The following is a 15,289-nucleotide window of genomic DNA, read 5'->3' on the forward strand; positions in this document are numbered from 1 at the left end:
TACGTAAATGACATATATGGACCAAAGATAAGTAAATAACTAATAATGAAAGGTAACGTATAAAATAAATATTTGATTTAATTAAATAATTGAAATTCAGTTTTATGATGAGGTTTTTAGTAAAAACCTATTAATGAATATAAAAATTTTCCAATCTGACATGGCAGCTTTACCTCAGCCAGGGGCACTGCCCCTTGGACCATAAGGGGATGCCACCTCTAGAACCTCATTGTCAGGGCGCTGCCCCGACCCATTTGCCAGGGGTTACAATAACCTAGAAATATGAAATGGATAGGGCTAGTTAATTGATACATTTAATAGTTATACAGTTAGCCGCGCCTAATTAAGGAAAGGAGTTACCATTAACTCTGAAAGGAATCGCTTACAGATGAGTTTCTAGCCCCATTTCCTTTTTATGTTTTCAGGGATGTGTGCATACTCAATGTTAATGTTAATACACTTACATTAGGTGGTAAGTGTATGTCATGATGATTATAATGATTGATGTGATAGTTATTATATATGAACGAATGCTTGTCGATGCGTGAACGATATTCGGATATTGCACGTATTGCCAGGGAAGGTAATGTGTAGTATAGTATGATATAATGTTTGAATATGAAAGTATGAGTATGTATGAAATCATGAAAAAAAAGTGTAATGGTATGGTATGGTTGTATGGAACGAAAGGCACCGGACCCTAATAACATCCGAGGATGAAGGGCACCGGACCCTAATAATATCCGAGGATGAAGGGCACAGACCTAATAATATCCGAGGTATGTAGAACGAAATGCTCTTTATAATGTAAGGATAACTATGAACGTAATGGGTATGTTAAAGGAAGAAAGTTTGTAACAATGCATGTATGTGTGATAGAAAGATAAACAAGTTAAGTAAGTAATACGTATCTTCGGATACGAATGAGTAAGGTGTTGTTTGTTTTTTCAGATGTAAAATGTCTGCAGTCTGCGGACCACATCTGCAGACATCTGTAGCAGAAGAGGTGGACCAATCCTCTGCAGTCTGCAACAAATATACTGTTTGTTTTTTAACATTTACAGACTGCTAAAATAAACTGAAATTTAAATAAACTGAAATTTAAATAAAAAAGGTCTTCAACATCCAAATTTAAATAATAGTCAACAATACTAAAATAATATTAATAATACCACAAACATTTTTTAAATAATTTATTCCGTACTTGGCATTAACTGCTCAGCAATTTCATCTCATAACTGAGTCATGTATTCCCGATCTGATGCAGTTCCAAGTGCTTCAACCTCGTCTTCATCATCATCAATTTGCCCACAACTATTTCCAAGCGACACATCGGGTTGATCACAAACTAGAAAGAAATCAAGCATCCAAAGCCAATTGTTAGATTGCAACCATCAATTCACAGATTCACTAATCAGACTATCTGTTTATTATTATTATTATGGGAAAGAGATACAAACTGGAATCCAAATTTGGATGACTATGGTGAATGTTCACTATCACAAAATCTATCTAGCTTATTGAATTTACGCATACATTCTTCCCATCGATTATTTCTACTCGTTTAACTTAGCAATTAACCAATAACACCATACAATTCCGTCTTCCCCCAAATTAAGTATCCAATTAGCCCTAATTTCCACAACACATATACAAACTCAAATTCACACAAATTAATCATGCAATTAGATAGCCTGTTGGAGAGAGAGACGGCGACGGATCTGTGTTGGAGAGAGAGGGGCAACGGATCTTTGGAGAGAGAGAGGTGGACTGCGACGGATCTTTGGAGATAGCCGGCGGCGGTGGAGGAGGAAGGCCGTCAGCGGCAGCGAGGGTGGAGTCAGATAGGGTTGGGGTGGAGAAGGAGGAGGGTGGAGGTCTGCTAGTTTTGTTGATAATGAAATACAAAGAAGAAGAGGTGAGAAGTGATAGGGGCAACACTTCTAGGAGAAGAGGACGCGCAGACGTTTTTAAATGAAATGTCTTCTAAAAAACAAACATGCCGCAGAGCCCAACGTCTGCGCGTGGTCTGCGCGACGCATACAAAAGAGGTGGAGAAGTGCTTTTAATGAAAAACAAACACCACCTAAGTATATGAATATAATGTATGTTTCCTGATTAATTAGAACTCGCTCAGCGTAGCTGACTTTTAATATGCACGCAGGTTAATAGACTGAGGCAGCTAGCTTGAAGGGGACACGTGGCAGGATCGGCTGGCATCTGCTAAAGGATTTGTCATGATGTTTAATAAGATGTTTTTGTTATGTTTTTAATGACAATTTTAAATGTTTTGTAACAAATGATTGAAGTTTATTTCCGCGAAAGTTTTAAATTAACTCTAATATTTAGAACTGTGTTTATGAGTAAATCCAACGCCAAAGTAGGGCACCGGGAACGGGGCCTTACATGATTTAGTTTGGTAAAGTACATGGTTATTTTGCAATTATCCTTTGATGAAAAATGTTTTATTACTTTAACTCAATACATCAAGGTTGATGATTAACAATCACTCATGATTCACTCATGTTCTTGGAGACTAGAAATGGTGAAAAGAATACCTTGATAACTTATTCAAGATAAAACATGGTCCTTATATTGTACTTAGAAATGATGAGATATAACCTATGATCTATTTCTCTAGTTTTGATAATTCTGAAATAACATTGTTAACACGATTACATAGTTTATCATGCTAGTTAAAGAAATTATATGTTAATGAAATGTGTAATTATAACCTAATTAAATCAACCAATGGGAGGTTGTGTGAGTTAACTACAATCACCCGAAGTTGTTAGAATTGGTATTTGAGAAATCGAAGTCAATCCTAATCATTCTACTTTACTAAACTACTTGCCTACTTAAATTGACATTCTCGTGGTAGTATGAGATTAAGCAAGGATGGGCTTGTGATGTGGTGTAAAACCCACATGTTTTCCTAATAGTTTTTATGTTATTTTGTGCTTAAACGTTAACGAATATCATTCGTTATTGCGTGAATTTACACTTTTGTGTATGTGATAGGTCCCATGTTGAAGAGAGCGATAAAACAAGTTAAATGGAGAAAGGATAAGCTAAAACAGAGCTCGGATGAAGCCGGTACGCGCGTACCAAGATAAACGAGCTGGAAGTCGAAAAACATCAGAAAATGGCATGGCCGAGCTACTTGACCAGGTCATACCATTCAAGCATCATGTGGTGGATTCCAACATGTCCCAAGGCTGCCAAGAACAGCCAGAAATCATAAAAACAACTGTTTGCCTTCTAGCGGGCTTTGTGGGCTTGTTTTAACCTGTTTTATATTAGGAAGGGGTGTTTAATGATATAATTAAAAACCCTAAACCCTACAAACGATTTTTAATCATCTTTCCAGCCATCACATCTGTTCAAGTCGAAATACCAAGGAGGAGGAGCTTCCGGATCGGAGTTTCATCAATTGGTTGTCGGTTTTGCTTGTTTTAACGTTTGTAAGTTCGTTTTTGAGTTTTAGACTTTGAAACAAGTTCCAATCAGTTTGTAATGAATACTTTGAGCTTAAGTTTCATTATTATATACTGTTCATTCATTATGGTTGCTAAATTTGTTTGAATCACCTAGGTTTGATGTTTAACGATTGATTTATCACTTTTCGGGTGCTAATTTCGTGTTTGATTGTTTAGTTATTGTAAAGTTCATAATTTGTGATATTATTCCATGAACCTTGCTGACATTAGATGAATTTTAGGTTTCATGAGCCCCGGGTATTTTATTTTTGCATGAATTTGTTTCGTGTAGTCATTAATTGCTAGTTCGGTTAATACTGAGTGTGTTGATCGATTGTGGTAGACGCGTGCCATTAGGGTTTTTGTTTCTTGAATCATTTAGGTCAGTAGGATCATCCTCTTTGAGTTGGACCAAAACCTTAGGGGTTAGCTTATCTCTCTGCTTTAGTTGATTTAGTTACCCGTTGCGAGACCACGTGCGGTTTTCTAGCTATCGACTAGATTAGTTTGTAAGTTGAGTTATTTTATCCTTATTATTGAATTACCCCTCTCTTCCTAGGTTTGTAATTAGATTGAGCCTTAGTGAGGATTGTGATTTTGATACGGACCAAGTAATAAATCATTATGGTACGTAAATAAACGGCCGTAAATTAAAAGCTAAATAGACGTTGTTAGGTTTTCTGGTAAAACTGACCGTAGGGACCTAGTTGCCTTGATTACATCTATCTTAGTTCATATTTAGAAGCCGGTTTCAAACACTTGTTAGCACCTTAGCCATATTATAGCCGTTAAGTCATCCTACCTAGGTGATTCGTTTTCTTATTATCGTTAAATCCCATTAAGTTTCCAGTTAGTTAAATTTAACCGTTAGTTAAGTTAAGTTAGTTTAGATATATAAGTTAATCAAATATATTATTTAGGCAGGACTTGAGTAGGGTTAGTAATCTGAGCCACCTCACGTGTCTTTGTGTTCGATACTCGGACTTCCTTAGTTTTTACTACATACGATCGGTACACTTGCCGGTTGTGTGAACTTAAGTTAGGATATTCCGTTTTAATTTAAAGCTTAGTTGTGAGTCGTAATTTTCATAGATACATTTTCGCACATCAGCTTGAAAATATGCGTGTTACTTTCTTTTATGTCATAGAATATGTTCACTTAAAAATGAGGGACTATTCTATCATATATTATTGAGGCAGGTTTATCATATATTATTGAGGAAGAATGAAATGGATTATTGATCTTAGATATGGTAACCTTCATATAATTGAATTACTCATTTAGAACTTCTCTTATTGTCACCTACATATTATATATATAAGTATTTCTATTTTATAAAAAGTTTAAAAATCAACTCCAAAATGGTTAAAACTCTCTGATTGAAGTAAAACGAAGATTCATTATTAGAAACATTTGTGTCCATGGATCGATACTTGGTTCGTACCAATACTATTCTACATATACAATAGGTACACTTGCTTATTTTTTGTGTATTTAGTCTTAGTAGAAATCACTTTTATAAAATTAAAACACGATCTTGTGCAAAAGCTAAAATCCTCCATCATCCAATTTTATAACTCATGTGATGTAGTGTATGTGTAATGTAACATAATGCAATATAATATCAAATAATTTGGTGTAATATGATAATATACAACTATATAGAAATGTATGGTCTAGTATATGATACGATAACATATGATACAATAAGATATGATATAATCATATCATAGCATATCATATCATATCACATCATACCATATAATACTACCACACCTTATAATGTAATGCAATATATTATAATATGATAAGGAATGGTATAGAACATTTTTCGGAATCTACGAAACATATTTATTGAAATAGTTAGAGAATATAGAATTAGTTTAAAAGAGAAATAGTTTATAGACAAAATTACAGAGATTGTCATTTATTTTTGTACCTGATTTAATCGTTGTCCTTTATCTTTCAAATTGACCCGTTTTGTACTTTATGTTTATAATTCTAACAACTTTTGTCATTTGGCCCTAACTCAGTTAAGGTCACATGCAAATGCTTTTGTTAATACTAAATACACATACAAGAATATTATCATACGAGTCATCTTCCTTATAAGGAGCTTACAAGTTTTTCTTCCTAGCGAAGTGGGACAAATTATCTTTTCTTATTTATATTCATGTTGGATAACTTCGCTTTCTTCTTTCACCGATTTGGGAGAAACTTACTTTTCCTTTGTTTACATGTTGGATATGATATGATATGATATGATATCATGTTGATGTAGTGTATTAATGTAATGTAATGTAATACAATATGACTTTATAATATGATGTAATATAATACAATACAACAATACAAAACTGTGTGTGATCTGGTATACAATATGATATGATACGGTATGGTATGGTATGGTATGGTATGGTATGACATGATATGATCATGCCATACCATACCACACCACACCACACCATATAATGTAATTCAATGTGATGTAATGCAATATAATACAATATATTATATTGTAATATGATATGGAATTGTATAAAACCTTTTTTCGGAATTGTATAAAATCATTTTTCGGAATTTGCGAATTATATTTATTTTATATTTATTTAATTAGTTAGAGAATTCTGAATTAGTTTAATTTAAAAGAGAAATAGTTTATATAAAGGTTAAAGGACCAATTTGTTCTTAATTCAAAATACAGGGGAATTGTGAAACTATTTGAAATACATGGGCCAGTTTGTTCTTAATTAAAAATACAGTTGTTTTAAATTTTCAAAGGGGAATTAGGGAAACGGATATGGTCACAGAACCACGTTTGAAACCCTATATATATACACTGACAATTAAACTCGGTTTCGAACACACTTCGCTCATCGAATCGAGCTCCAGCTATCCTCTCTCTCTCTAACTTTGTCGCCATTGTCGACGTAATTTTCGGCAACAACACCAATCGCGAATCAAGCATGACTCTAGGTAAATAAATATTTATCTACTCATCTATGCTATCCGATACCATGTAAACAAGCAACTCCTTTATTGAAAGTTTTGTTTAACTTCCAATTCTGCTCTAGGCGAAGTCCTTAAAACTCATAATCCTATTACATAATCTCGTCAGTTAGTCAAAATCCATCAGCAAGGGCATTCACATTTTTCTTAGAAATGAGCTCGGTACCGTACCGGTACCGAAAATACCTATCCCGAAAATCGCAAATTCTTGCGGTACCATACCCGAAACTCAAAACTTTGGTACCAAATTGGTACCGATTGCGATACCGGGTACCGAATTCGTTAATCCCTAAATTCTCTTGTGAAAATTTTAGATGAAGCGAAAGTTTTGGATTATCTTTGGATCATCAATCGTGGGAAATTCATTCTATTGATAGGATATTTGGCGTAGTTCTAACGTATTAAATTAACTTTTAATGTTTGCTGTTTGTTTTGTGTAGTTTCTTGTTAAACGATGGTTGATTTATATAAGCCCCACCGTCGTTAAAAAAGTAATAATTGACATTAAATTTAGAGTAAAATGGAAGGGGCAGAATAGAAAATATGACACAACTCCATTTATAAATACCTAATCCCTCTTTCTTTGGATCATTGGATATTTCTTCTGTAGCGCCGCACCTGCCGCAACTGGCTGATTTGTAACACTGCATAGCCAATCTAAGAGGAAAAAGGTGTCGTGATCTCAAAGTAAGAATTCTTTAATTCTTGTTTCCATATATCTAATATTTTCTTGTATCATGTTATGACATATTAATTGATGTGACGAGAACATCTTTTGCTTTATCGTAAGCTTTTGATTTTGTTACGATAGTTTCTTGCTTAATTATAATCGGTTGCGTCGTGCAGAGAACTGAATATCACATATGCTAATCGTACATAACATGTTGATTTCTCATAGCACTATCACAAGGTAATGTTTAACTTTACTGTTTTGAAATTTCAATTCAACTATCTTACTTGTGTCATCTCGTTAATTCAACCTTTTCTTCTCGGTTATCTACATGAATCTGCTTATTTATTTCTATCTGCACATGTTTGTTTTCCATTTTGGTCTCCAAATGGAGACCATGGTGCATGTGGTCAATGTTGCAAAAGTCGTGCCTATACGGTGATTATAGACAACAATTAGTCGCTCATAAGAGGTCGGCCGCTCGGATTTTGCCAAATCATTCACACTAGCCAGAGATGGTCAAAATCCGTCAAAGTCAGCCAAATTCGTACAAAATCAGACCAAAATCTTCCAATTGAATCATAATATGTCAAAATTCAGCCAAATCGGTCAAGTGTAACAAGTTCTTACCTCAATTTAAACAAAAATCAGGCCAAAAATGCACCAAAATTGGGGTTCAAGTTTCTAACTTGTACCATCATCTTTAGTTGCTACGGTTACACTCTTAATTACCATAAATGCATGTGTAACATTACGAAGTTTCAACCCAACCTTGGTTTCCATTTGACACCTCTATAAAGAAATCACATGTCTAATTTTACATACCGAACTTACACTTTAAAAGCCCCAACTTTATGGTTTTTTTTCAAATACTAACAAGAAACTTTAGAAACATTTTCATCCATGATGCAGTTTCGACTAGCAATCAAATGGCTCAAGAACACTTGATTTCATTCAAACGATTCAAACCGAACGAATCAGTTAACAAGCTTAAAATCATACAAATACTTTGATTAAAAATAATCAACTGACCAAACAAAAGACCTAATAACCTTATTTATAAATAAAAATAAACAACTGGGTCGGGCCGACTTAGTGGACTGGATGCTCCTGCATCATACTCCCACTCTTAAAAAAAACTTGTCCCCGAGTTTTATCTTCGGAGTAAAGCCACCTGGATCAAATGGAATATCAACCCGCTCATTATTTATTGTTATCGTGGCTCGTCTAAACAACTTAACTTCACTTGTCTTTTTGCTCGGTTCCGGACTTGTACCCCCTGGGTCGAAAGGAAGAGGCTTGTCATCTGCCTTGTGTGTTGAAGAGTTGGAATTTTGGCTATTAGTATTTGCAATACCATCTTGACTTTGTTTAGTCACATAAAGCCCACTCCCATTAATTTGTACTTCATTCTCATGAATTTTGGGAAAAGAATTCACCGACCTATTAACGTCATTCATATTTATATCTGATGCAGGTGCATCCAGTCCACTAAGTCGGCCCGGCCTAGTTGTTTATTTTTATTTATAAATAAGGTTATTAGGTCTTTTGTTTGTTCAGTTGATTATTTTTAATTAAAGTATTTGTAAGCTTTTAAGCTTGCTAACTGAATCGTTCGTTTGAATGAAATCAATGTGTTCTTGAGCCATTTGATTACTAGTCGAAACTGCATCAGTTGGTATCAAAGTAGTGGTTGTTCAGATGGCTCTACGTGAAGGCAGTTGTTTTCTTGTTCGAAGAGTCACCGACCGAGGCATCGACAAGAACATCGGTGATTCACGTGCCCGTGCAGAAGATCGACACCCTCCTCGCAGATTCGCCAACCGAGGTAGCCGTGGAGTCTATTCTGACCCACGGGATCTTAAGATGATCAAACGGCTCCATAAACGAGTCCGAGATCTTGAAATACAACAAGATATCGCGCGGCTCCGACAGAGGATCTGAGATCTCGAGTTGAAAGGGGAGATCCACAGGACGGAAACCGAGTCGAACACTATCGTAAGGGACGAAGGTGACGACGAAGAGGAGCATCCGTTTTACTGTCACCCACCCCGGTTCTATGAACCGATTCTATCAAGAGTGTTTGTTGGAAGACAGTCCGATATTCGATGAAGACGGCACCAACCTCGATGAAGAAAACTTTTTATGTTTACAAAAAGTTCTTGGTGGCGAAGCACTAGTCTCAGGTGGTGTAATGGCTGTAGCAGATGGTGATAGGGTGGAAAATGTTTGTAATCAGTCGACTTTGGGAATTCCATGTATATCGCCATCAATTATGGATGATTTGAAAGTTGACAGTTTCCAATCTCCTATTAATTCACCATTTCAAATTGAAGAGAATATCGTGGTTGATAAACTTTACAAAAATCAATGTGTAGAGCCGCATCTTTTTCAAAGTCAAAATAAATGCAAATACAAAAATTGACAAGATTGTGGTTGCACATAATATGGTGGACCGCAAGGAGTTTACTAAACAGAACGATGACGATGGAGTAAATGTCAATGGGCCACATGATGCCAGGGTTGGTGTTCCTTTTGATCCGGGTGGCTTGCTTTCGAAGGCAAAACTCGAGGACGAGTTTTTTTTAAGAGTGGGAGTATGATGCAGGAGCATGTGGTTCGTTGAGTCGGCCCAACGCGGCCCAGCCCAAGTGTTTTATATTTTTTTATAAATAGGCTTGATAGGTCTTTTATTTATTTCAGTTGATTGTTTTTCATTAAAGTATTTGTAAGCTTTTAAGCTTGTTAACCGAATCGTTCGGTTTGAATCGTTTGAATGAAATCATTGTGTTCTTGAGTCATTTGATTGCTAGTCGAAACTGCATCAATATCCTTGGCACTTGTTACAATAGGACATACACGTGTATTTGCTCCATATTTGTTAACCAAATTCTCCGCCTTTATTTGATCACATTTTCTAATAATATCACACGTATTATCGGCAACATGATAATTTGAATTTACTAGCTGATCACCATCTTTTTTAAAACCCGTGATTATAGGTGATGCCATAATGCAACCGTCTATACTCAAACCTTCCAAACTAACATGCGGGATTTTTGGGTTAGCCAGTACAAACGACGGAGTACCCTCAACCACCATATCACCACCGGTGGCCATTGTTTCATCACCGGTGATAGACTTTTTCACCAAAAAAAATCGTTGAAGACTCACTAACGTCGTTTTCCTTTTCTTCTTTCTCTCGAACGGGAACTCCGTTAATAGCTTGTTCTACAAATAACCACTCGTCTTCATGAAAATTAACTCCCATATCCATCGAACCTCGGTTCTTCATTGGAACTTGATTCTTCATCGAACTTCGGCTTGTCTTCAAATATACATTCTTTATAGATTGGTTCATATAACCAAGGTGGATGACTGTAAAACGGATGCTCCTCTCCGTCGTCACCTTCATATCCAACGACGGTGCTCGACTCGGTTTCCATATTGTGCATCTCCCATTGTAACTCAAGATCACGGGCTCTTTTTCGGAGCCGTTGGATCTTTTCAAGATCGCGGACTCGTTGTCGGAGCCGTTGGATCTCTCTAAGATCGCGGACTCGATGTCGGAGTCGTTTGATCTTAAGATCCTGTGGGTCAGGATAAACTCCATCGCTACCTCAGACGGATAATCTGCGAGGGCGTCGATCTTCTTCACGAGCACGTGAACCGCTAATGTTCTTGTTGATGCCTCGGTCGGTGACTCTTTGAACAAGAAAGCACCCGTCTTCACGTAGAGCCATTTGAACGACCAAAGCTCTGTTACCAACTGATGTAGTTTCGACTGGCAATCAAATGGCTTAAGAACACATTGATTTCATTCAAACGATTCAAACCGAACGATTCGGTTAACAAGCTTAAAAGCTTACAAATACTTTAATTAAAAATAATCAACTGACCAAACAAAAGACCTAATAACCTTATTTATATATAAAAATAAACAACTGAGCCGGGCCGGGCTGACTTAGTGGACTGGATGCTCCTGCATCAATCCATCTTTCTCTATTCAAGTGAATCCGATAATTCTTTTAAGGAATGAACTTTTTTTTTGATAAATATCAAACAAAGAGTCACGGTTGAGGATGTGGACCCCTATATATAATCATTGATTTTTCATTTAAATCTCCTCATGCATTGTTCTAACATCACATTCTCCAAAATCTCTAGCATAGGTGTGCTCTATACACACATCCCACTTTAACGCGTATTTTGACTCGTTTGGTTACCTATAAAAGTCTCTAATACATTAAAATAACATTTCCTACTTTTTATCATACACCAATCTAACTTGTTTAACTTTTTTGGAATAACCCATCAACAACTTCCTAAAATTCCCTCTAAACAAATCTGACCCACTTTACACAAACTGTGACCAGTTGACAATTTTTGGTCAAACTACACATGCTTTTAACAATCTAATCATGAGACATTTTCTAAGCATGTGTTCTTTCGTTAATAAAGTGGCACCTGTTTTTATTCATGATATCAGTTATGCCCATGTCTGAAAATTGAATCTTCAACTTGGAATAACGTTAGCAGCTAACACCAAATTTGACTTCTTAATGATTGACCACCAAATTAGATCATTGAGAAACAACTATCAACCAAATCCTCTATCAATTCGCTCAACAGACTTGCCCAAAAAGTATTCTCAAATCCAGATAAACATCAAAACTAATCCCATAAACGAATGGTCGTGCACATGGAAATTTTCGCAGTCTAATTAGTTCTCAACTGAACACGTTAATATGTTAAGGGATAATTGACTTGATTTTTACTGTCCACCCCACATTGGTAGAATTAGTAGTTGTATTGTTCTTCTCTATAAAAAAATATGTGTCCCTAGGTACGTAGTATCATTTTATTTTATTAAATGTTAATTTATAGAAAGTGTTAAAAAAATCAGTGTGGCTTTTTTGTTCTTTTAAAAGTTTAACTTTGGTTTTTATTTCTGTAACAGGCTTCCAACATATATAGTGTTAGGCTATAAACAAAGTTGGAAAGCAGAACCCACATCTCATGTTCGAAGGTGCAAAAAGTTTTGATAAGTAGCCTGATGAAGAGGATACAACAACCGGGCATATAGTGGTATCAGAGATGACATCAGTTGACAACATAACACTTGAACCTAGTCCCGACAAAAGCCAACTGTCGGTTGTTGTCAATGTGACACCCGAGTCAAGGGCTCTGGTTGTCTCACCTAAACGTAAACCAAGATGTGTGGCTGTCCGTACCCCGACTATGTTGTTAACATTGTTAACAAGGTGTATAAAACATGGGTTTCAGATGCAAGCAATCTGGTACGCTAAAGGCGAACCCGGACTGATGATATTGAAAGAAAAGATATATTTGGGTCTTTTGATTATTTCACGATCTGTTGGATTTAATATAATGGAAAGGAATGCGTGGGTCTGTTGATTATTTCATGATCTTTTGGATTCAATATATGGTGTCATTGAACTCAGATTGTTCAGTAGTTGTAATTTAATTTCAATTTCGTTTTTGTAACTTCATTTCTTTTTCAATTGAATAATGGTCGTTCGATTTGTTTATTTGATTTGTAACTCTCTAGTGTTGATTTACAAAACTGGTTTAACATATAACATTGATGTGGTCTAAATTATACATAAATCTCATCTCATCTCATCTCACTATATAATAAAAGAAGATAAGTTGGACAAGTGTCACTCATTCAAGGCTTATTAACACACGTGTCAACCTAATAGGCCATTTGCTGATGTGTCCTCCATAAAGGTTGTGTACATGTGGTATTGCATGGTGTACAAATTTTTAAAGCAATTTCTCTCTCATTCAAGCATTCTTGGAATCTGGATAGATTCAAATTTTGAAACGGCTCATATCCTCTCAAATTCGCAAACCAGTTTCTCTTTCTTCAGCTTCCTACTTCCATAAGCAAAAAAGAATTCAAGATGATATAAACCCATAATTAGGGTTCGTCATAAATCTTTGTTTTCGATTTGTGGGGTTTACGAAACGCAATTCTGATTACTTGTATAAAACTTTCCACATCCTTGCCGTAGTTTCTTCTCCGTTAACCACATGTTGTTGGGGATCAATTGCATGTATAATTCTTCAATCCTCTCTTCTTTATCAACACATCTTTGATTTTTTAAACCCAATTTTACTTTTTTGTTGATGACATGTTCAACCACTCCCTGTTTACTTCGTCTTCCGTCAGCAGCTGTTAAAGGTGGCTCACTTTCTGGTGTTGTGTGTGAGCCATTTGAGGAGGTTAAGTAAGCACTAAAGTTGGTCTTTTATATCCCTCAGCAGTCTCTTTCTCGCCAAAAGTATACCAACTCTATTTGAAGTTGCCATTAACGAATGGTTTAAGTGAGTATTTTGCTCTTTAATTTGAAATTTTATCTGTTTATGTTAAAGTCGTTACTGTCAATTTATTTACCTGTATGCAATTAACATTTTGATTATTTACTAGTTAATCTATGTTTCATACATGAAACATCAATTATGTGACTAGAAAAAATCTTAAATCGGTAGGATTATGTTTAACGATTTTAAAATGCATGTACCATTTTTTTAATTATCTAGGCTGTTAAGTTGTGCTCAATAGTGCAAAAATTACCCGTTAGGTAATATAAGGAGTGCAGTTAAACTGTCTTTTTGAGTGTTTTTACTTTTTAAAGAAGAGTTAAGACATTTTGCTTTAGTAAATCATGTTGTTTAGAGAAAGATGAGTATTTGATTAATCTACTTTTTAAGTGAAAAAGAACAAATTTTAAGAAATGGTTGACCCTTAACAAAACTGATTTTCTATGAAGAAGCTTTGTTTTACTTGATGATTATATTAAATATGTGATTTAGTTTGGTAAAGTACATGGTTATTTCGCAATTATCCTTTGATGAAAAATGTTTTATCACTTTAACTCAATACATCAATGTTGATGATTAACAATTATTCATGATTCACTCATGTTCTTGGAGACTAGAAATGGTAAAAAGAATAGTTTGATAACTTATTCAAGATAAAACTTGGATCCTTATATTGTACTTAGAAATGATGAGGTATAAGCTATGATCTATTTCTCTAGTTTTGATAATTCTGAAATAACATTGTTAACACAATTGCTTAGGTTATCATGCTAGTTAAAGAAATCATATGTTAATGGAATGTGTAATTATAACCTAATTAAATAAACTATGGGGAGGTTGTGTGAGTTAACTACAATTACCAGAAGTTGTTAGAATTGGTATTTGAGAAATTCAAAATCAATCCTAATATTTATACTTTACTAAACTACTTGCCTACTTAAATTGACATTCTCCTGGTAGTGTGAGATTAAGCAAGGATGGACTTGAAAATATGCATGCTACTTTCTTTTGTGTCATGTAATATGTTCATTTAGAAATGAGGGGCTATTCTATCATATATTATTAAGGAAAGTTTATCACATGTTTACTTATTAACCATCAAGGAATAATGGAGTGGATTCTTGATCTTAGATGATAACCTTCATATAATTGAATTACTTATTTAGAACGTCTCTTCTTGTCACCTACATATTATATATATAAGTATTTCTATTTTATAAAAAGTTTAAAAATCAACACAAAAATGATTAAAACTCTCCAATTGAAGTAAAACGAAAATTCATTATTAGAAACATTTGTGTCAACGGATCGATACTTGGTTCTTACCAATGCTGTTCAACATATACGATAGATACACTTGCATATTTTGTGTGTGTTTAATCTTAGTATAAATCACTTTTATAAATTTAAAACATGATGGTGTGCGAAAGCTAAAATCCAATCATCCAATTTTATAACCGCACGCACAACACACATAATATATGTGTGTGTGTGTGTGTATGTTTGTGTTACAATAATTATATATTACAATAATTTAGAACACCATATAGTATAAATAGATAACATATAATATAATATAATTAAAGACAACATAACGTAATGTGAAGTAATATAACATCTAGTATGATGTAATACAATATAGTTTTATATAATAGATGTAATATAACACAATACAACAATATAGAACTGTGCAGTCTAGTATATGATATAATATAATATGATACGATTTGCTTTACTATGATATGATATTATATTATATTAACACACCATATCATATTA

The sequence above is a fragment of the Bidens hawaiensis genome, unplaced genomic scaffold (genome assembly GCF_021521415.1).
Source record: "Bidens hawaiensis isolate Kalapana, Puna unplaced genomic scaffold, B.hawaiensis_p1.1 tig00011411_1, whole genome shotgun sequence".
Taxonomy (NCBI): domain Eukaryota; kingdom Viridiplantae; phylum Streptophyta; class Magnoliopsida; order Asterales; family Asteraceae; genus Bidens; species Bidens hawaiensis.